Raw genomic sequence first — 25,176 nt, 5'->3', positions numbered from 1 at the left:
TTTGTTGGTTTAGAATTTTGGTGCTGTGTAAGTGAAAATTATACAGTGTAACTCTAGCTAGTGTTACGGTTCTAAGACAAGTCTGTTGATAGTTACCTGAAGCTGGCAGTTGCCGGTAGCTCAAATTCTGAAGCGAAATATTATGGCATACACATTATTCATGTATGAATGTTTCAAGACTTTCATTTCTATCTGCCTGCTAAGAGGATTCTAGTTTCTTTGGGTTTATCATGTCCTTCTCTGCACCCTTTGAGGGGAGCTGCCTGGACAGAAGGATACTTTGTGGCTCTTGTTATGTAGACTCAGAAGGGGAGAATGATGATGGAAAGGACAATAGTCTTGCAGGTGGGTCAGGAGGAAAAGTTTCTTTTCTTCAGTTTTTAGGGACTATGTATAAAGAGGTATTAGAACAGCTGTGGCATGTGAAGAAAGTGGATGTGAAGTTCAAGAAATTCACTTGTGGCGGGTACTGAGAGTTTAACAATTTGCCCTTCTATCCAGCCCCTGCATCCCTTCCCCCCCTTTTCTGGCTGAGCTGGGCAGCATGCAGGACCTTAGTTCTCTGACCAGGGATGAACCCGGGCCTTCGGCAGTGAAAGTGCAGAGTTCTAACCATTGGACTACCAGGGAACTCCCCTTGCCTTTCGCTAGCATAGAGACTGAATAACAATGTGCTCAGTATCTTGAGTGCCCTTGCAGGTAGGAGTGGCCGTGGACATCATTCTGGCCAGTAAGATATGGTCTACAGTGTATGGGGAGGTGAAAATGACATTTCTGAATAAAGCCTTGCTGTGAGAAAGTTCTTGATTCCTTTCCCTCTTTCCATGTCAAACACGGAGTATCTTAGAAATGTCATGGTGAAGGTCATTTGCCAAGGATAGCAAGATAGGGACAAAGGAGCAACATGGTGGATCTCTCACACTGAAACTGGATTGTCTACCTCTGACACTGTGAAGTGAAAAAAAGAAAAAAGGAAAACGTTATGGAGCTTCCTATGTGGCACAGTGGTTAAGAATCCGCCTGCCAATGCAGGGGACATGGGTTCGATCCTTGCTCCAGGAAGATGCCACATGCCGCGGAGCAACTAAGCCTATGTGCCACAACTATTGAGCCTGTGCTTTAGAGCCACGAGCCACAACTATTGAGCCCATGTGCCGCACCTACTGAAGCCCATGCGCCTAGAGCCCGTGCTCCGCAACAAGAGAAGCCACAGCAATGAGGAGCCCATGCATCACAATGAAGAGTAGCCCCCACTCAGTGCAACCAAAGAAAGCCCGTGCACAGCAAAAAAAGACCCAACACAACCAATTAAATAAATAAATAAATAAAGCAAAAAAACAAACAACCAAAAAAAAAAAAAAACCACATTATTTAAAACCTTATGTATCAGGTAGAGTCCTGGCAGACACAGGGGGTGGACCAAAAGTCTTTAAAAAATAATTTAATAAAGAGACTCTTTACAGAGGCATGAGGAAGGATAAAGAAACTATGTCAATGTTCTTCAGAGAAATAGAACCAATAGACCTTCTTTCTTCTTCCTTTTTCCTTCCTCTCCTTCCTTCTTCCTCTCTTTTCTTCTTTCTTTCCTTCCTCCTTCTTCCCTCGCTCCTTTTCCCCTCTTCCACCTTTTCCCTGTCTTTTTCTCTCTTTCTCTCTCTCTTTCTTTCTTCTCTCTCTCTTCCTCTCTCTCTTTCTTCCTTTCTCCTCTCTCTCTCTCAATTGCCTTCTGTGATTATGGATATTGGCAAGTCCATAATCTGCAGTCAAGGTCACGGTTTGAGTCTGAAGGCCGGCCGGCTACTATAGAGCCAAGAATCAATGTTCTAGTTCACAGGCCATCAGGCAGGAAAATCCTCTCTTACTTGGGGGAGAGTCAGCCTTTTTGTACTATTCAGGCCTTCTACTAATTGGATAAGGCCCACTGACATTAGGGAGGACAATCTGCTTTACTGAGTCTACCATGTAAATGTTAATCTCATTCAAAAACACCTCTGTAGACACGCTCAGAATAATGTTTGACAAAACATCTGGGCAGCTTGTGGACCAGTCAAGTTGATACATAAAATTAACCATCATAGGAACTAACAAGAGGTGATGTAACACCACTAGAAACTGTGGGGATTTTGCTGGCTTAAGGGAGGGAACAGTATTCACTGGAGCCAGAAAGAACTTGAATCAGAAGAGATACTGCCTCATATGATCTGTGACTACAAAGAAAAGTAACTCTGCCAGAACTGTAGCTATGCAAGTAAAGGGGTGGAAGTCGAGATTAAGGGAAATAACTATGCCATCCTTTCTCTTCCCACTTAAGCCAGAGGGCAGAAGAGCTTGGGTGATGCTGTCTATGGAGGTCAGCCTCCTGGAACATGGAACAGGGCAGAGACTGGTGAAGGTAAGTGAGGAGATTGAGATTAACCAGCAGACATGAATAATTTAAGCCATTCTTAACTTCATTATAAAAGCCAGTGTAGGGTAATTTAAGCTGCTCGATAATTGCAATCCTAACGATACAGAAGGTGACAAATGAGTTATTTTAGTTACTGGACTTTGTTTCCTTGATTGACACACTATTCATATTGGACCATGCAGATGACAGTTTTCAATGTATTGCCCAATTAAGATACAGTATAGTGCAGTTTACCAGAAATATGTGGTTTGCTTGATTATTTACATATTATATAGTCTCATATGTTTCTCAATAAATTTTCTCACTGGAATAATACAAAAATAAATAAGAGAGTTGTAGTTGATTTTTGAGAATGGAAAATTAGTACCTCTGTATTTCTGCTAAAGGAATGTTAAACAAATATTCAAACAACATTGATGTGAAGGGGAACAAAATTACTAGTCTCCCTTGTTCAGGCACCAGGTCTAAGGTTCTAGCTAACTCCTACTTTATGGACTGAGGTGTTTCTAATGTCTGAAGAGAGAGTTTGGTCTTGTGGTTGGATGACATATGACCCAGCTGTTGCTGGTGCTTTTGTGGCACTGACCTAGGCAGGGACTCAGTTTATTTTTGCAGGAATCTGCAGATGGGGCGGGGTCTGGATCTTCCAGGACTCTAGTCGATTCCTGTGGGCCTGGGAGTTTGGCTCAGGAAGCAGAAGGCAGCAGCTCTGGTTACATGATGCAGAACTCCTGGGGCTTGGGATGCTGGCCAACCTGTTCATGGAGAAGAGAAACTGTTTTCAATGATACTGTCAAGTAGTTTATCTGATGGGCGGGCCAATACATTGAATCAGGCATGAACTCATAACCCCTACTTGAAAGCAGATATGGTTAAGTGCTTATCTAGCTCTGCTATGACTAAAGTTAAATATCTTTAAACACGTGGGTGTGGCAGTCCAGGGTGCAAAGAAGCCAAAGACCCGAATTACCCAGAGAAAATAACAACTCCACTGATCTGAACTTGGCAGCTTTGCACACTGTTGTTAAATAGTACTGACTCACAGCAGCTGTGGTCATTTCCAAGCAGCCAAAAGAATTGGATGGAGGGACAAGAACCCTACAGTGTGTGATGATCGCCTAAATTGAACGGCCCCTTGAGTGCCTGAAACCTTTCTCAAATACACCACAGTGTGAGGATCAGTTGCATTAGGGGCCCATATGCTGAAGAGTCCAGGTTTCTTTAACAGGCTCTAATATTGGTGTGTGGGTCTAGATGCTGAGGGCTGGGCGTTCTGTGCAACATAGTATACCATATAGGGGTCCTTAGTTTCTATATCCTTTACAATGAGACAGCTGATGGATAGTGTACTTTGGAGAAGAGGATGGAAATAACCATGGAGTTTTGACTGTTTGTAGTTACTACAAATTTTATAGATTGTTAGAGATCTTTTTCAAGTTGTATTTTTGTTTTTTTCTCTTTTTATTGAGTTGTTAGCATGAAAATTCAGTACTTTTTGCACGGGTATGGAAAACACGATTTTTGTGCTAACTATTCAGAGCTCCTAGTTGGTGTTATATTGTACAGACCATTAAGGCATATGTGTCTCATTCCATCTCGACATTCAGCTGACATCTAGAGATAACTGAAAAGCAAATTAATTCTGTTTAGTGCAATCTTTTGAGAACGCAGAGAGCTTACGTCTGTAACGTACAGTTAAATACCTTTAAAATCTTTTCTCCTGTAGTTTGGTTCTCTATTGCTGTATAGCAAACCACCCCCAGATTTAGTGGCTGAACATCAATAACTGGTTTGATGATGTCGGCTGGGCAGTAGTTCTGTTCTCGTGCTGTTGGCTGGTGCTGTGGTCATTTGGAAGCTCATGTGGGTGTGTGTAAGAGGCCACTGCAGATCTTTTTAGGCTCAGCCTTGGAAGTTACACTGTCACTTCTGTCACATTCTATTGGCCAAAGCAAGTCACAGATTCAAAGGGATTGAAGAAGACTCCCCCTCTTGATGGGTGTAGTAGCAACATTTGTGGCCATCTTTAATCCTCTACATCCTGTCTTTCTGAATATCCTTCACACGAGGTTGCTGCTGCTAAATCTCTCTCCTCTCTCACTCCCAAATCTGCCCAGACCTGCCCCCTCCAATTCTTTTCTTTTTTTAAAAAATTTATTTATTTATTTATTTTATTGGCTGTGTTGGGTCTTTTTTGCTGTGCGTGGGCTTTCTTTTTAGTTATGGTGAGTGGGGGCTACTCTTCGTTGTGGTGTGCGGGCGCCTCATTGCCGTGGCTTCTCTTGTTGGGGAGAACGGGCTCTAGGCGCGTGGGCTTCAGTAGTTGCAGCACATGGGCTCAATAGTTGTGGCACGTGGGCTTAGTTGCTCTGCGGCACGTGGGATCTCCCTGGAGCAGTGATCGAACCCGTGTCCCCTGCATTGGCAGGCGGATGCTCAACTGCTGTGCCACCTAGGAAGCCCCCCCTCCAATTCTGTCTCTCAAACAGTTTCTCTCATCTCCCCCCTGCTTCCTTTGCAATCCACACTTTCTTCCATCCCTTGATTTTCTCTGCCCTTTCCGGGTTGAACCCAGCTAGCCTTTTTAGTTTATCCAGTATTTCTGCCTTACTCATTACCTTGATTTTCATAATAAACTGTTAATGTATTTTAGCATTGTCAATAAAATAATGCTTCTTTAAAAAATTTTTTTCTGGTTCAGTTGATTTACAATGTTTTTTCAGTTAATTTTTATTGGAGTATAGTCTATTTACAATGTTGTGTTAGTTTCTGCTGTACAGCAAACTGAATCAGTTATACATATACGTATATCCACTATTTTTTAGATTCTTTTCCCATATGGGTCATTACAGACTATTGAGTAGAGTTCCCTGTGCCATATAGTAGGTCCTTATTAGTTATCTATTTTACATATAGTAGTGTGTGTATGTCAGTCCCAATCTCCCACTTTATCCCTCATCTCCCCCCTACCTCCCATAACAATGTTTGCTTTTTACCTCTGTGAGTAAATAAGTAAATAAGTTCATTTGTACCATTTTTTTTTAGATTCCACATACAAGCTATATCATATGATATTTGTCATAATGCTTCTAAATGGAAGCAAAGAGACTGGAGGGTGGGTGTGATTGTTAACTTTATTCTTGTGTTATCTATGTTTAGGTGATGCGCAGCACTGTGGGAACTGATTTTGGTTTTCATTACAGATGACACCAGTTGACTTTTAGGCATGTGACCCAAGGGGAGGGCTAGGAGAGAAGGTGACTGACTCAGGACTGAGTCCTGGAGACCACCTGAGGTATATCGTGCCTCAGAATGGATGCATATAGTGTTTATTGGGTACCACATTACTTTGAGAGCAATGGTGCTGGTCCGAGGAAAATCTTAAAGAGTTTAATTGTGACTTGAGTCTTCTTAGGTGTATATTCCTTGCAGAAGTTAGTTTCTGAAGACGATGAAACTTTAAGAAGATATATCTTTCAGCAGTTCTGTCCCTAATTTTGTCTCCAGAACAAGAGGGCTAATTGAAGCCATATAAAGGACTAAATATTAAAGAATTATAACTCAAGTGAGAATCTGTTATTGTCCTGTCCTCTTTCCTTGGCAAATCTAACTTTCTGTTGACCTGGGAGGCCAGGTGCATGATTATGAGTCTCAGACTTCTCACAATTGTGTGCTAAAGTGTGGCATCCTGGGGAGAGCTGGCCCCTGGCTCTGACCACTCCTCCTTCCTCCCCTCTACTAGCACTCTCTCGTGCTGAGAGGGCCCTCACCACGTGTGTCTGGACAATCCAGGCTGCACATCAAAGCTGTGTCCATAGTCCCTAAATACAGCAGTGCCTCAGCCACTCCTCTGGCCTGGGAGGAGCAAAAGGCCAGTGCCATCTGCTTGCAGGAGGCACCCCTGGTGAAGAGTTGGAAGCAGACTGTGATGTCTGGGTGGGGAATTCCAAGGTCCTAGGTACCCAGAGCTATACCCATCATTCATTATGTTAAAAAATTTAAAAATAATTATGAAATGCTTTACTAATCATGATTTGTTTTTACTTGTGTTTTTCTGCTTATTAGACTGATATATGCTCATTAAGAAAATGAAAAAAAAAAGTCTGCTTCCATTCTGGCTTTGGAAGCAGACTCAGTGATGTCTGGGGGGTGGAGGGGAACTTCAAGGTCCCAGGTACCCAGAGCCTGGTCTGTAAAGGGAGGCAAATGTTCCACATGAGCAAGTTTAGCTCCATAAGCTTCTTACCTTGGGAGGGGCATGGCAAGAGGCGGACTAGAGTGAGCCCTCTAAAACACAGGGCTCAGGGCTGGGGCCTCATGCAGGTCAAGGGTAACGACACCTTAAGCTCTATGGTATGCAAAAGGTCAACCTATTTTTTTTTAAACTCGAGTACAGCAGCCAGAGTCTTATGCTGCACTTTTCTTCACACTGCAGAAGTCCACAAAAGGGTGAGGCTGTTGGGGGTTGGATTAGAGTGTGAATGGGTGGAAAGTACTGAGGTTAGTGGGAAAATGAATGGGGCTGAGACTGGCTGTGGACGTCTGCCAGGAGGGAATTAGGTGACAGACTGAGTCAGTGTGGAGGTGCTGGACCCAGTCCTGTGATTGACAGCACATGGCTCTCATCGAGGGAGGCTACCTTAAGGTAGATGGCTACATTGGGACTTTAAGGATTCAGATTTTTGGAATAGCTAGGGATTATAGAATACCCATGTGTAAGCTATACATAAATCCAAAATATTGAAGGAGGAGGGCAAAAGATGGTGGTGAAGTAGAAGGACATGGAATGCATCCCTCTCCACAGATGCATCAGGAATACACCAAAAGATGCGATAATTCCCACAGAGAACCAGCTGAACAGCAGCAGATGACCTCGGGCACCAGAAAGGACTGCAAAGATCCTGACATAACCGGGTAGGACAGAGGGAAAAAAAAAAGGAGAAAGAGGAGAATAAGAAAGGAAAGGGACGGGTCCCACACCCTAGGGTGGGGGGACCTGAAACAGAGGGGAGATTGCCGAATTCGGGGAAATGTCCCTTATCTGACGGGGAAACCCCTTCTCCAACGGGGAATTTCCCTGGGTCAGAAGGGAGGCATTTAGGACTGTTCAAAATATTGAAGGAGTTTTAAAAGCGTTTCAAACAGTTTTTTTCTGCCCAGAGATTAAATGAAGGAGAAAGTTTTGTACTGGATGTCCTGATCCATCCATCCGTCTTGACCTGAATCAGTTTCCTTGGAAGTGCTTTCTGTGCATGGGTAATTGTTTATATCTGGTACTTTCTGAGTCATAGGTTAGTGAAGGTTTGTATCGTGAGATACTTCTAAACCAATGTTTGGAATGTTTACGAGTCATTTTCTGTGATTATATCATGGTGAGAATTTACGTTCTTTCTCTGCCCGTGACTGGTGTGTGTGCTCTAGGAAAGTTGGTGTTGGTTCTATCTTGTTGTATTGATGCTTGCTGTTTGGAGAGTATCCCTAGTGCCAGGAAATGTCTGCAATGCCCTGACCCGTACGGGGATTTCAAACTCTGATGGGTTCATGTTATAATGAATGTCTGCCAGGCCAGATATCTATGGAGAAAGAGAAGGGTCAGGTGTTTGGACCTCTGGGGTTAACTGCCACTCAATATTTTCCTAACGTCAGACACACCCTTTTGACGACTGACAACACTCTCAATGCCATTTTGGACTAAAATACAAGTGCAGGTTAAAGGACCATCCTGAAGGTTGCAATAGCATACGACTTGGGTGATTGGTCTTCTGAACCTTAGTTATAGCCTTACTTCCATGATGCACTGTGCAGGTAAATAAAACCTGAGCTTCTGCAGCTCAAATGGGTCTCTGTTTATTTTGTTGTTGTTATTGTTTTGTTTTGTTTTTTTTTTTTTGCTTTTTGTTTTTTTGTTCCAACAGAAAAGGATGATATTTATTTTAATGTTTCATAGCTTACTATAAAAAGTAGACTAGATACAGCCATGAGAAGCAAAATGAAGAGTGAAATATATTCCTTGTGCTCCTGCGAGTCAATACAGAGAACACCATTAAGAACCATTTCAAAGTTATTCGATGTGTAGCCATTTTTTTCCCCACATAGACATTTTAGGTCTCATTCCCATTTTCTTTTTAAGCTCTTTATTAGAATATAATTGCTTTACACTCTTGTACCAGCTTTTGAGGTACACCAAAGTCAATCAGCTGTATTTATACATATATCCCCATATCCCCTCCCTCCCGTGACCCCCCACCCACCCTCCCCGTCCCGGCCCTCTAAGGCATCACCCATCATCGAGTTGATCTCCCTTTGTTATACAGCAACTTCCCACTAGCTATCTATTTTACAGTTGGTAGTGTACATATGTCTATGCTACTCTCTCACTTCGTCCCAGCTTCCCCTTCGCCCCCTGCCCCTCATTCCCATTTTGAATTTTAAATTTAAATTGAAAATCTTTTTTGTGTCTCTGTTTTTAACTAAATTATTTTAGGGTTCCCAGGTACCAGTGAGGTCCAGGTTGTGCCTTCTGGGTCATCAGAATTCATTTTTTTTTTTTTTTCATTTGAGAAAATTTACTGTAGGGCTGGAATAGGGATGCAATGCAGAATATGTGTGTTTCTGTGAATATGTACACACGTGTGGACATGCATGTGTGCCATGTGGTTGCCCCTGGAATCAGTCAGGGAAATTCAGGGTGAGGTTGAGGGAGGAACTATCTCTTAGGCTTCCAGAATACTGGGAAATATAGTCTTCTAACATGGAAGAGAATCAGTTGCACGAATCAGCTTTCTGGTCATTTCCTTGTAGAAATTAAAACTCAACAGAAGAATCAGAACATATTCCTTCTTCTAGTTGTCCACTTCTTCCCTGGCCACCCCCCCCCCCTCGCCTTATTTAGATATAAAAGGGTAGAAAAGAGAAAATTATTTTTTTATTTTGCAATTTACAGCTCTGAAATAATGAAGGTTATAATAAGTAGTCATATGTTTGCTGTGGTCGAGAATGACAAGATTTTTCTGATTGGAAGTATCTCCCAGTTGGCAAGAAAAGGCGCTAGAAATTTGTACTTTTTGTGTCACTTCATGAGGTAGCAAGCAGATTTCAGGAAGCTCTGTTAAAATCAAAAATGTCCTCTGAAGGAAAGGTATCCATTATCATCGCTTAGAAAGAATCACATTTTTTTTTTAAGATTGAGTGGAATAAAACATAGATAGCACAAGTAATTTTTACAAAGATTCCAAGGAGAAATCCTGGATGGGGAGGAGGTAGGTCAGAGTGGGTGATTTTCAGGGAGGGCTTTGAGTTACCAGGGGCTGGCCTGTGTGTGCTAGGGACCTGGAGGGAGCAAGGTTGGAAGTACTTTGAAGAAAATTGAGGAAGGATAGAACAAAACTTTGACTTTACAGTTTTTCCCAGAGTAAACCTTGAACGTTTAATGTATTTAATGTATTTCATAAGTAGTTATTGGTGCTTTCTGTATGCCAGTGGTACCAAGTTCTTTACAAATATTAATTGTTTTAAACCTCAAACTATGAGGTGGATAGTATTAGCATTATCCTTATCATACAGGTGGAGAAACTGAGGAAGGGGGAAGTGATTTTCCCAGATGCTACAAGTAGCCGTGACTTAAATCTGGGTGCTGTCTCTGAGTCAGCAGTCTCACCACTACACATCGTGCCTGCCATGCATATACAATAGAAAATTGTAATGAATGTCAGGATTCAGAGAAAAGCACAATTGTACTTACTCTTTTACCTTAATTTTTCTTTAAAAAGATCTGATAATGATGCTGTATCTTGATGGTTTTCAATCTGTCTGCTCCCATTCTTACTGTTACCAAATCACCATCTTCACATGCTAGGGTAGCATTCTTCTCTAGCTCCTTCCTCCCTCTCTCCCTCCTTCCCTCCCTCCCTCCCTCCTTCACTCCCTCCCTCCCTCCCTCCCTCCTTTCCTTCCTTTGCTCATTCATTCCTGTACAGAACATGGCATGCTGTTCTCTTTTTAGTTTCTAATATCTAAAGGTGGAAAGGCTTGTGGACTATCTCACAATGCTTAGTTTAAAAAGCTGAGTATTTCTAGGCAAGATAAACCACAAACTATCATTTAGTAAAGATTTATTGAGCACTTACCACATGTTAGGCATTATGTTAAGTACATTACAAAGATTTGCTCATTTAATACTTACCACAAACCTACAAAGTAGCTACTATTATTGTCTTCATTTTGTAAATGAGAAAACTGAGGATTGAAGAAGTAAAAACAAAAGACGAAAACACAGCAAAACCAAAACAAAACAGCTAGAAAGTACAAAGCCCAGATTTAAACCAGCACTCAGACTGTCTGCATTAGAATCCGGATTTGGCTCCATTAATGTAGATGCAATGAGTGAGCACATAAAAATGATCTAAACATCAACTAGAACAAAAGCAAGTACTTAATAAAGGATATCTATTAGTTTTTTTTCAGTTTATTTTCAACTTTTATGTCTTTTTTTTTTTGTTTAGTTTAATAAACTTTTGAAAAAGTAAAGTCTACATAAAGAAAGGTCACATATTCCAAAGTGTAGAACTCATTGAATTTTTACCAACTGAATACTCCCATGTAATCACAGAATATGGCCGGTACCCAGAGATCCTTTTGCCCCCTTCTGGGCACTATCCCCCCCACTGCCCAGGAATAACCGACTTATAGCAGCATCAATTTGCTTTCACCTGATTTTGTTCTTTATATAAATGGAAGCATATAGTTTTATTAGTTTGTGTCAGGCTTCTTTCACTCAGATTACATTTGTGAGATTCATCCATATTATTGCATGTAGTTTATTCTTATTGTATTACATGGTGGAAATGTACCACAATTTACCCATTCTACTGTTAAAAGGATCGGCTAGTTTGCAGTTTGGGGCACGTGTGAATAGTACTGTCTTAAATGTTCTAGTACATGTCTTTTGGTGAGCACATGTAAGCTGTTTTTATTAAACATTATGTACACTAAGGACAGTGCAGCATAATGGTTTAGTCAGGAGGAAACCAAGAAGAAGAAGAGCCTAAGTTATTAGCATGTATTAAAAACTAATGTCAAGAGTGAGAAAATGTGGCAAAACAAAAATAACATGGCAAAAAAATCAGAACTCTGTAGAGCTAGCCATAATTCTCTGGTTCATCCCATGTTGTGTGAATCTGTACTTTCAAAAAATAAGATGCACTCTATAACTCACAGTAAAAAAAGAAGGACCAATGGACACTAGACCATGGGAGGATTCGGTTACAGTTTCCAGGAGGGAGGATGAGAGTATGTGATGGTGGCTCTGAGCTGAGGGCCATGGACTACACTAGCAGACTTAAAGTGGCCATTCAGGAGATGTGCTGATTTTTCAAGGGGCACATCTGAATTAGGATGAAGAGTTTGCCAGGACTTATCAACTCACTCCCTATGTAACAAAGAGTTGAGTGAGGAAGAGGAGGAGTCATTTTAAGCAAGAGCAATTGGTAAGAAGTGTGTGATTATGGTTCCAATAATCACAGTTGGATGTAGCCAGTATGTATCTCACATGGAAACAAACAACATGGTAGGACATACGGTGCAGTATGCATCTGGTGATTTAAGTCTGGGTGGCAAACTAAGTGTGGGGCATTAATAAATATTCCCAGCTGAAGGTTACAACTTGGAAGAGAAAGAGGATATGGAGAGAATAGTTGGAGATATAGAGAATGCCAAGATATAGGATCTGATTTTTGGAGTCATCTGGTTCTGGCAAGACATAGAGTTGAAATGATAAATATCGGGGAAAACATAAAGCTCAGATTCATTGACCTGATCAAATTATCTTTACATTCATTTTAAGTGGGGTGGGTAAACATTCAGCTACAATTGTCAAACTAAATAGTGTGTTCCACAAACAACTCACAGAAATAAACATTAGGGTGAAGGAGGATCCCCATCTTCCACAAGAAAATGACAGAGAAATGGGGCTAATTTGCCATAATCAAAGCATTTTGAAGATGAACATTTCATCCTTGGGAAGGTAGATGAGGCAATGGGAATGTGTCAGAGAAATTTAGGCTTGAAATACATCTTAGAGATGGTATGGTCCAACCCTTGCATTTTATAGATGAATAAAATGGGAACTTGCAGAGGCTGAGTTAGGCTCTCCAATCAAGCTGTCTGGGTTCAAATTGCAGCTATCAGACTTACTCGATCCAAGTCCTCATGTGTAAAGTGGGATGATAATTGTATCTATCTCAGATTTTTTGTTTGTTTGTTTGTTTTTTAATTGGCTGTGTTGGGTCTTCATCGCTGCACACGGGCTTTCTCTAGTTGAGGTGAGCGGGGGATACTCTTCGTTGTGGTGCGTGGGCTCCTCATTGCCATGGCTTCTCTTGTTGCAGAGAACGGGATCTAGGCACGTGGGCTTCAGTAGTTGCAGCACATGGGCTTAACAGTTGTGGCTAATGGGCTCTAGAGCACAGGCTCAATAGTTGTGGTGCACAGGCTTAGTTGCTCTGCGACATGTGGGATCCTCCTGGAGCAGTGATCGAACCCATGTCCCCTGCATTGGCAGGTGGATTCTTAACCACTGTGCCACCTAGGAAGTCCCTATCTCAGATTGTTTTGAAGATTAACGTCATAACCTATGTAGTGCCTAATGAGTGCCTGCTATAGAGTTAGTTATTGGTTTTGAGGGACTGGCCAACAGTTCCATAGAAAGTTAGCACTAATTTTGCATCTGGATCCCAAATCTAGCTGGTTCACAAACTTCCAATTTAGTGTTGGCCAATCATATCACATTATAGCTTGCTGGAATTTCAGAAATCCGTTTACTTTGCTCTGAATTCAGAACCAGTTTTAGGGTAGACATAAGAGTCAAGCAAATGATACTAAAAAATTTTATTACTCATAAAAGTTGAGTTGGAGGTTATGACTTAGATATAGGACAATAATCAAATCCCTGCCCTATTCTCTTGCCCACCCGTGTGCTCCAATCTAAACTTTGGTAGAACAAATCCAAAGGAAAGTCAACTAAGACTGCTGCCTTTCTAGGGTAGAGGATGGAGTATGAGAGAAAGGGGGAGAAAGGGCAGAAAGATCCCACATCCTTCTTGTGTAGAAGTTTTGCAATGTTAGCTCCTTTCAGTCAATATAGACCAATAACTGTCATCCACCAACTAGAGGATATAGTCAACTTTCAGATGTCGATTACTCAGTACGCCTCTTCAGGAGATGACCAAGAGTTAATCAGGAAAAGAAGGGGAGAAAGGACATACTGGGCAGAGGGAACTGTGTGTGAATAAGCCATTCTTGGCGATCAAGACAGTGAAGTGAGTGCTGACTCTGGAGGAGGGATGCCAGCCACCAGGACTAGGGCACCAACATTCTTCTCCACCTTCTTCCAATACTGAGACCGCAATTCAGGATTTAAAAATTAACACAAAGAACTTGCTGATGATATAGAAATGAAGGGAACATAATGTATTCACTTATTCAACAATTATGGAACAACTGGGTTTTTAGATGCAAGCTGGATTGTATCACTATTTTGAAAGCCTTGTGGTGACTTGCAATAGCAGTAGAACAAAATCCAAATTCCTAACCATGGCTTTCAAGGTCTTACCTGATCTGTCCTCCACCTACTTCTCTCTCTCTCTTTTTTTTTCTGGCCGCACCGAGCAGCACGTGGGATTTTAATTCCCTGATCAGGGATCAAATCTGTGCCCTCTGCAGTGGAACGCGGAGTCTCAACCACTGGACCACCAGGGAAGTCCCCACTCTTTCTTTCTTACTTGCTGTGATTCACCCACTTAGGCCTCTTTCTGTTCCTTGGACATGCTCCTGCTCTAAGGCCTATAAGCTCTGTGTCCATAACATCTTCTTTTCGGAAAAAAATTATTTCAGAATAGTTTAACCCTGATTTATTGAGATATTATTGACATATAACATATGTAAGTTTAAGATGTACAATGTGATGGTTTGATACACATATATATTGCAAAATGATGACCAGGATAAAGTTAGTTAACACATCCATCCTTTCACATTTTTAATGCATTTTTGTGTGTGGTGGTAACATTTAAGATCTACTGTTTTTAACAACTTTCAAGTATATAATACACTATTGTTTTTTGTAGTCACCACGCATACATCCCCAGCACTTATTCATCTTATAGCTGGAAGTTTGTATCCTTTGATCAACATCTCCCATTTTCCCTACCCTACAGGACCTAGCAACTACCATTTTATTCCCTGTTTCTTTGAGTTTACTTTTTTAGATTCCTCATATTAAGTGAGAACGTACAGTATTTGTCTTTGTCTGAGTTCTTTCACTTAGCATAATGCCCTCAAGCTTTAACCATTTTGTTGCAAGAAGCAGAGTTTCCTTCTTTTTATGGCTGAATACTATTCCACTGTATGTAAATACACCACATTTTCTTTATCCACTTATCTCTTGGTGGACACTGAGGTTGTTTCTGTGGCTACGCTATTGTAAATGATGCTGCAATGAACATGGGGGTGTGGATATCTCTTTGAGATAGTGATTTCATTTCTTTGAATAAATACCCAGAAGTAGAATTGCTGGATTATATGGTAGTTCTATTTTTTTTTCTTTTCGTGGATAATTTTTTTAAGCTCTTTATTGGGATGTAATTGCTTTACACTCTTGTACCAGCTTTTGAGGTACACCAAAGTGAATCACCTGTATTTATACATATATCCCCATATCCCCTCCCTCCCACAACTCCCTCCCACTCTCCCTGTCCTGGCCCTCTAAGGTATCACGAATTATCGAGTTGATCTCCCTTTGTTATACAGCAACTTCCCACTAGCTATCTATTTTTCAGTTGGTAGTGTATATATGTCTATGCTACTCTCTCACTTCATCCCAGCTTCCCCTTCACCCCCGCTTCACCCAACCCCGTGTCTTCCAGTCCATTCTCTGCATCTGCATCCTTATTCTTGCCCTGTCACTGGGTTCATCAGTACCTTTTTTTTTTTTTTTTTAGATTCCATATATATGAGTTAGCATACAGTAGTTGCCTTTCTCTTTCTGACTTACTTCACTCTGTATGACAGACTCTAGGTCTATCCACCTCATTACATAAAGCTCCATCTCATTCCTTTTTATGGCTGAGCAATATTCCATTGTATATATGTGCCACATCTTCTTTATCCATTCGTCTGTTGAGGGCATTTAGGTTGCTTCCAGGTAGTCCTATTTTTAATTTTTTGAGCAACCTCCATACTGTTTTCCATAGTGTTTGTACCAATTTACATTCCCACCAATAGTGCACAAAAATTTTCTTTTCTCCACAGCCTTGCCAACACTTGTCTCTCGTTTTTTTTTTTGGTCTCTCATTTTTTGATACTAGCCATTCTAACAGGCGTGAGGTGATATCTCATTGTGGTTTTGATTTGCATTTCCCTGACGAGATATTCTTGATGTTTTTTCATGCCATTTGGATTGCAGATCAAATATCACCACCCAAAGAGGTTTTGTCTCACCACCTTATCTATAGTAGCTTCTCATCACACTATACTGGCCCGTTTTATGTATTTTATGGAAACCAATTAACGATTGAAATTACCTTCTTCATTTATTTGTTTACTTACTGCTCATTGTCAGACTTCATTCTACTAAAATAAAAGCTTCCAGAAAACAGAAATCTTGTTTGTGTCATTCACTGGTGATCTTTGGAGACAAACAAGCTGCTGGCATATAGTAGGCTCTTGAAAAGAATTTTAAAATGCATGAGTCAATGAGTAAATAAATGGATGAATGAATACAATGTATAAGCACTGGGAATTTCGAGGTCAAGAGTTTCCTGCAAGAACTCACAGTCTAGGTCACTAGTTTTAGAGAAATGTGCTAAGTGTTAATAGAGGCAGGTGTAAAATGTTGGCGATAAACAGAAATGAGGGATAGGAAGTCTTCAGAGAAAAAGTGGTTACTAAGTAGATCCTCTTCAGGGATGACAGAGCACTGGCCAGAAAAAGAAGGGGAGGAAGGACATTCTGGGTAGAAGTAACAGTATGTGAATAACCTGTTCTTGGAAATCAAAAGAATCAAGGGAGTGCAACTCCAGGCACTCAGAAATGTCATTCTGGTTTTTCATGAAACAAATTTCAAATACAACTAAGACAAAACAGTGGTGTATTCCGTATGAGGGATCCTAGTACATAGACACATGTTTCAAGAGGGATTAGAAGAATCTTTCTAAACGATAACTATAAATCTCTAACAAGAAAGGAGGAGCATCCTTGGATATATTTAGATTTTAATAGAAAAATGAACAGGATGTAGATACTTCTCCAAACTCTTAGAGAAGTAGAATGAGGGAGATGAACCTTAGGAACTGTGTGAGGTCAGAAGAAGCTGTGGCTTAGAAAAATTCTAATAGCCACAAAGGACTTTCAGACCCTCAGTAGGAAAAAGAAATATAAACCAACAAGGTAGAGGCCATCCCTCCACTTATGGAAGTTAACATAATATAATAGTTGACAGAAAGAAGGCAAACCTTTCAGACTGGAAATATTATAAGCAGCAGAGAATAATGATGAAGATGGATGAATGTCATTTATGTAAATTTATGCTTCCAGACTAAAATCACATTTAAATTAGTGAAATAATTGAAAGTTTTGATAATGGATTTATCAATTTCTCCGAAAAATGGAGAATGAGCAATGGAAGTATCAGAACAAATAATGGCAATTACAGAAGAAAAAGATTGTTGCTCTATCTAGTAATGACCTATATAGGATGTTGTAGTCAATTCTGGTTTAAGAGGACACAAAAATTACTTTCTCTCTCCAAAAAATACCCCTCTGGGTTATAGTCACTGTGTCTAAATCCAAACATTTCCTGGCTTGGCTTAGTTGTGAAGATTTGGGTTTTTTTTTTTTTTTAATATATTTTTCCATTAAATTTCTCTAGACCTCAGATACTGCTGCAAAATGTGTCCTTTGGCTGAACTATGCAATGTAGAAAATCTCTCAGAACCACAATACTTTGGTTTAGACATTGATCCCTTAATGAATATTAAGGAGATATTGTGAAATGTTGAGTTTCAAAGGTCAATTTTCAACTATATGGGAAAGTTATCCTTTTGCTCACAAAGACCTGCTTTCACTCCTAATTATTTAATAGGAAATATATGTTCTGAATGTCTCTGATACACATGTACATTTATGACACATAACTGGATTTTTTGAGGTCTTTGAAGGGTAAAAGAGAGAAATGATTAGAGCACCCCTGGGGAAATATGAAGAACTCTTTGAGTCACAAAATTACCCCCAGTAGAGCATGTTCAAAGGGACTTTTTGTCTACATAGTGAATAAATTTTTTTTTCATGCAAACTACATACACTTTTGCAAGTTAGAATTTAGCAACTCATCTAAACCACTGAACGTTAGGAAGTATTCCTGCCCAGTTTCTTAGAACTTTCACTGTTCCCTTTTCTTCTGAAGGCTGTTGTTATGAACATATATGTCAAAAGTGATTTATGTGCTTCAGGATAAGTCTTGGTCCATGCTGTTATTCAAAATCTTCCTGTGCTGGTTCAAGACCGCATCAAAAACAAATTTATGAGTTTGACGTGGTTGAGCTGTGAAAAACTGACCTTAAGGTTTTAGATAGTTTCAGATAAATTGCCTCACTGAGTTCCAAACCTCTTTCTGTTCAAATGGTTTTAAATTTTAATTTTACATTGCATGAAGATTATACATATAAAGGCATTTATCACTGGCACTCACTACATTTAAAATTATAAGCTAGGAGGAAGTATATATTTTTTGCACTCCAGACAATAGATAATGATTTAGCTATACTAATTATATTCCAGATAATTGATGTAATTTTGTCTCAAAGAAGGATTTTTCCAGTATCCTTTTAAGTTGTATTTTCTAAATACATACATTCCCAACCTATAACGGCATGCGCTCAAGAGGTGTTGAAAACTAAGTTTTTCTGTTAAGTCCAAGGACTACTAAAGAAGAGTCTATACATAATGAAAGAAATTTGTGAACATTCTTTTGCCTTTTCCTATCAACCTTACAGTGAAAAGGGAAGACTTTTAAGAGGGTATCTGAAAGGCCCAATAATTTATTGAAGCTACCCTAGAAATACTATCAATAAATATTACCAAGCGTGTTGAAATGTTCAAAGAAGTAAAGATTATATGGGGGAAAATATGAAATAGAGATGAATGGTATTGAGGTTGGTTAAAAGTCAATATAAATGTAAGAGTTATGATGTGGAGAATGATATTTATAATCTCTATAATGGTTATCTAAGACCAATCTCTTGATGTAGGGTAGATTGTGGTTGTTATTCAAAAGGAAAAGTTTGCTTGCAATATAGAATGAGGGCAAAATAACACTTTCATCCCCCTCTCTCTCCCTCTTTTTTTCTTTTCCTCTCTTCCTTCCTCTCCTTTGAACACTTACTATGTGCTCCCACTGTGGTAAGTACTGGTATTATTATAATTAGCAAGACAGAAAGTCTCCCTGCTTTTATGGAGACTGCAATACATATATAAAAGTGGGGGCACGGAGGGAGATGTCCCTGAACTCTGGGTCTTTGTAGATTCTCTAAGGGCACATGACTGATTTCCTCTTTTGGCTGTTTCATTAAATGTTCTCTTACTATTGGAGCTTATCTATTAGTATGACTTCCAAGACTTTCAAGTGTTAAAAAAAAAATTCATCCTAAATTTTCAACTCCCTTCCCTTTTTTCTTTCTTTTCTTCTTCTTCCTTTCCTTTTTCTTTTAGTTTTTTGTTTGTTTTTTTGTTTTTTGTTTTTTTTGAAGTGAAAAGGGTGACACAGAGCTTAGACAAACAGATGGGTTTGGTCTACAATCCATACCTGAAAGGACAAAAGCCTTTCTGAATTGAAAGCAGCTCAGGGATGGAGCTATGGCTGGAATCCCTTGGCAGTGGAGGGAAAATAAGGAGGAGACCGTGTAAGCAGGACAGCAAGAGGTTTTATATGCTCACTTAGTTATCATCCCATAGCTCACTCCACCGTCATCAGGGTCTGTTTGCTCCGGGTCCTGTCAGCAACATTAGATTATTGTAAAAATAAGCCCATAGACTCAATATTTACTTAAAAATGTGCACACAAAGAGAAATGGGGAGGATTGACTGCCAGTTGGAAGCCAAGGACCATTATACCTTTGTTCTCTTTTTATACATGAATAAAACCCAAGATTCCCCTGATCTTTCTGGGCACTGTTTTTGGATCCAAAGGTGAGGGAGACCCTTGTACTCACAAATAAATGAACTTATAAACTTCTATGATACATTTGAAAAGAGATTCAAATATCTATTTTGAAAAAAGGGTGGAGCAAATGTTATGGAGCTCAAACATATATATGAAGAGATTCAAATTTATATTTTGAAAAGGAAAAGAATTGTAGTAAACAATGCAAAATACACCTGTGGAAAGATTTTCAGGTTTATTTAAAAAACAAAACAAAAAACAGAACCACCATATTTGTTCCCGAGAACAAAGAGAATTATGACATTTAGAGAGTGAAGCATGTAAGATCCTGTCTGTAGGTTGAGCTAACTTTTGAACACATAAAATCAATTTCTTTGACTGTGTTGGGGAGGGCTGATTTTCCTCATCAAAAGAGATGGCATGAGCATGGACCATGAAGAAAGACCTAGCAAATATCTTTATAACAGTGTTACAAACAATTTTTGTGGCAGCACAAAGAAGAGAGAGAATTGTAACTCAGGGGATCAGGAGATACTCTATGGAAAAGATGTCAATGTGTGCACCTTGAGGAAGAAGCAACAATTCTAAAGGTGGGGATGGGAGAGGACAATAGTCTGGGGTGATGCTAGCCACCCTGAGGGAATGTGCATAGTCATGTGTATTCAGCAAATTTACTTTGAGCCTCTACTGTGTATCAGGCAATGCGCTTGGTTTACTGAGAGCATTGTGTGATTGGAGCTTAGGAAGTGTATAAGGAATATAAGGAGAGATAAGGTTGGAAAAGGTAGATTGGGGCTTGGAGATATGAAATTGGCTTACTTTTTAAAGCAATTTTGTATAACTTTGGTCAATACTTCTGGATCTTATTTAAAATAAGAAGTGTTGTAAAAGCAGGGGTGACAGTTGAGATGTTGACTCTATAGCTTTCTAGCTTGCTTTTCTGAGGCACTTTTAAAAATAGCTCCTGTTGGCCAAATATTTTCACCTCTAGAGGAAACTGACCACCTCTAGAAAGGAACTCTTGTGCTATGCCCTCATCCAACTTGAAGGAGAAAGTTGTGTGATTCAGGACGTGGGACAAGGTCACATAATTGGGCTTGGGAGGTGAAGAAGAAAACAGCATTAAAGAAATGAATGCTTACCTTCATCATGGAGTTTTCTTTCAGTTTTGATCTCTATCACTCTCTCCCACTTCCAAATTGGATCATTTCCTTGTTTTTGTTTTACACTGCCTCTTTAGAGATTTTTAATTTTCAGGTAGTGTCTGGCTTTGGACCACTTTCCACTTCAGAGGAATCCTGGGCCTTAGAAAGCCAAGGAGGAAACATTCTGGAGTTCAGGGTATAAAAAGAAGCAGGATGCCTTGGTCTACATGTGTACCCTGTTTTATTGCACTTAGCCAATAATTGCATTTTTTACTGATTGAAGGTTTATGGCAACCCTGCACCGAGCAAGTCTATTGGCACCGTTTTTTTCAACAGCCTTTTCTCATTTCAAGTTTGTGTATCACATTTTGGTAATTCTTGCAATATTTCAAACTTGTTCATTATTATTATACCTGCTTTGATGATTCTGTGACCATTGATGTTCCTATTGTCATTGTTTTTGGGCACTACAAACTGTGACCAAATAAATGATAAATGTCGTTTGTGTTCTGACTGCTCCATTGACCATCCCCCATCTCTCTCCCTCTTCTTGGGCCTCCCTATTCCTTGTGTTACAATGGTATTGAAATTAGGCCAGTTAATAACCTTACAATGGCCTCTAAGTGTTCAAATGAAAGAGTCACACATCCCTCATTTAAAATCAAAAGCTAGAAATGATTAAGCTTAGTGAGGAAGGCATGTTGAAAGCTGAGATAAACTGAAAGATAGGCCTCTTCTGCCAAACAGTTAACCAAGTTTTGAATGCAAAAGAAAAGTTCTTGAAGGAAATTAGAAGTTCTACTCCAGTGAACACACAAATTATAAGAGAGTGAAACAAGCTTATGGCTGATATGGAGACAGTTTTAGTGGTCTAGATAGAAGATCAAACCAGCCACAACATTCCCTTAAACTAAAGCCTAACCCAGAGCAAGCCCCTAGCTCTCTTCATTCTGTGAGGGCTGAGAGAGGTGAGGAAGCTGCAGAAGAAAAGTTTGAAGCTAGCAGAGGTTGGTTCATGAGGTTTTAAGGAAAGAAACTGTTTCTTTAACATCAAAGTTCAAGGTGAAGCAGCAAGTGCTGCAGCAAGTTATCTAGCTAAGATAATTAATGAAGGTGGCGACACTAGACAACAGATTTTCAATGTAGACAAAACAGCCTTATATTGGGAGAAGATGCTATCTATCTACAGCTTTCATAGCTAGAGAGGAGATGTCAGTGCCTGGCTTCAAAGGACAGGCTGACTCTCTTGTTAGGGGCTAATGGAGCTGGCGACTTGAAGTTGAAGCCGACGCTCATTTACCATTCCCAAAACCCTGGGGCCCTTGAGAATTATGCTCATTCTACTCTGCCTGTGTTCTATAACTGGAACAACAAACCTGGATAAGTCCTTTGGAGTTTCAAGTCTTACTATTTAAGAAATACACTTCTTAAGGCGATAGCTGCCATATATAGTGATTCTATAGTGATTCCTCTGATGGATCTGGGAAAAGTGAATTGAAAATCTTCTGGAAAGGACTTACCATTCTAGATGCCATTAAGAACATTTGTGATACATACAAAGAGGTCAAAATGTAAAAATTAACAGGTGTTTGGAAGAAGTTGATTCCAACCTTCATAGATGACTTTGAGGGATTCAAGACTTTAGCGAAGTAAATACCTACGGATGTGGTGGAAATAGCATGAGACCTTAAAGTAGAAGATGTAGAGCCTGAAGATGTGACTTAATTGCTGAAATCTCATGATAAAACACAAACAGATGAGGAGCTGTTTCTTACAGATGAGCAAATACTTTTTTTTTTTTTTAAAGATGGAATCTACTCTTGGTAAAGATGCTGTGAAGATTGTTGAAATAACAACAAAGGATTTAGACTATTACATAAACTTAGTTGATAAAGCAGCAGCAGGGTTTGAGAAGATTGACTCCAATTCAGAAAGTTCTACTCTTGGTAAAATGCTGTCAAACAACATTGTAGGCTACAGAAAAATCATTTGTGAAAAGAAGAGCCAATCGATGCAGCAAACTTCATTGTCTTGTTTTAAGAAGTTGCTACAGCCACCTCAGCCTTCAACAACCTCCACCCTAATCAGTAAGTGGCCATTAACATCAAGGCAAGACCCTCCACCAGCAAAAAGATCATGACTTATTGAAGGCTCAGATGATGGTTAGTATTTTTCAGCAATAAGGTATTTTTTGATTAAGGTATGTACATTGTTTTTTAGACATAATGCTATTGCATACAATAGACTACTGTATAGTGTAAACATAACTTTTATATGCACCAGGAAACCAACAAATTCATGGGACTTGCTTTATTGTGATATTCATTTTACTGATGTGGTCTGGCACCAAACCTGCAATATATCTGGTGTATGCCTGTATCTGTATTACCTGTGGGTCACAGGTGGTCAAAATTAGGTGGCTGTTTAGGTGGTGCTAAGCAACTTTTGGAGTTCAAAGTCCTAGTCAGTAACAGACAGTGTACCTGGGCTTCTCATGTTTTCTGTTATATAGAAATCCCCTTGAAGATGTGGCCATGCCAGGAGCTGGCTTAAACAATAAATAATTCAAAGACCTGACTATGTTTTGATCAAAACTAGACTAATTTCTCCTCTTATTCTATTGGTTTAGGAATGTTAGAGAAATTGAACATGATTGTACATTATGTTCTAGCTATTACATGCCTATGCCTTTACATGCTTGGAAATCCCTATCTCCTACATTCCAGCAATCTGAATATAATATTTTATTTTACTTCACTTATTGTTTTTTTAAATTAAACTATAGCACACATGGAGTAAAGTGTGTAAACTAGTATCTTAACTGTAAGGCTTGTTGAGTGTTTAAATTATCCAGATCAAGATAGAGAATATTTCAAACATCCCATAAGTTTCCCTTGTGTATCTTGTCAGACAATAACCACCCCCTCTTCAAAAACATCCACTATTTTGACTTCTATCATTATTTAGTAGTTCTATTATTGAATTTCATACACATGGAATCATATTATATATACACTTTTGTCTGGCTTCCTTCATTCAAGATAATGGTTATGAGATTCACCCACGCCCTGAGTATGTATTTGTTCTTTTTATTCCAATGTAGTATTCCATCATATTACCAAAATTTATTTATCCATTTCCTTATTTGGGACATTTGGATTATTTCCAGTTTTCAGTTATTCTGGATAAAGCGGCTTTGAATATTCTAATTTAGGATGGGTGTAGAAGTATGATTGGTGAATAGTTATGTCTAACTTTAGTAGATTCTATTAAACTATTTTCCAAAGTGGTTGTTCCAGTTTACACTCTACCAGCAATGTGTGAGATTTCCATTTGCTCCATGTCCTTGCCAATGCCTTACATTGTAGTCTATTTAAATTTTAACCCACCGAGTCTGTGGGTATGTAGGGTTTCTCATATGGTTTCTATTGGTCTTCCCTGATAAATAATGATACTGATCCTCTTTTTAATTATTATTGCCTGTTTCGATTCTTCTTTTGTGAAGTCCCTTTTCAAGTCTTTTGCCCATTTTTAAAGTTGGGTTGTCTGTTGTTTTGTTATAGATTTGGGGGAGTTACTTTTATATTCTGGATACAAGTCTCTTGTGGGAAATATGTGTAATAAATCTCTCCTCCCAGTCTGTGTCTTGTCTTTTCAATCTTTAATGATCATTCCATAAATGAGTGTTCTTGATTTCTTTTTCCTTTTAAAAAGAATTTTATTGAGATGCAATTGACATACAATAAACTGCATATATTTAAAGTGTACAATTTGATATATTTTTTCTTATTAAGAGTGTTTTTAATTTTAATGAAGTCAGATGCATTTGTTTTCCATGGCTGCTGGAACAAATTACCACAAACTTAGTGGCTAAAACAACACACTTCTAATCATACAGTCCTGAACATCAGAAGTCTGACAGGTCCCGCTGGGCTAATATCATGGTGTGGGCAGGGCAGGGCTCTAGGAGAGAATTCATTTCCTAGCTTTTTCTAGCTCCCGTTTTTCTTGGCTTGTGTGCCGTCTTCCATCTTCAAAACCAGCAAACTTAATTCTATCTCAACCTTAATTCACTTTTACAATGTGATCTAAATATATTCACAGGTTCTGGGGACTAGAATGTGGGCATGTTTAGGGGGCTATTACTCATATTTAATAATATTTGCTTTTAATGGTTAGTGGTTTTTTCCTTAAATCTCTGACTGTCCTAAGGATATAAAGATATATTCTCTTATGGTCTCATCCAGAAGCTTGATTATTTTAGCTTTCATGTTTCAGTCTATGATCTTTATCAAGTTTATTTTGTGTATGGTGTGAGATAAGGGATTTTTTTCCCCTCATGAATATTCAATTGACCCTAAACCATTTATTGAAAAGACATTTTTTTCTTAACTGAATTGCACTTGCTGTGT

Source organism: Hippopotamus amphibius, chromosome 10, assembly GCF_030028045.1.
Source record: "Hippopotamus amphibius kiboko isolate mHipAmp2 chromosome 10, mHipAmp2.hap2, whole genome shotgun sequence".
Taxonomy (NCBI): Eukaryota; Metazoa; Chordata; class Mammalia; order Artiodactyla; family Hippopotamidae; genus Hippopotamus; species Hippopotamus amphibius.
The sequence above is the reverse complement of the archived record's forward strand: the minus strand, read 5'-3'. Positions refer to the sequence as shown.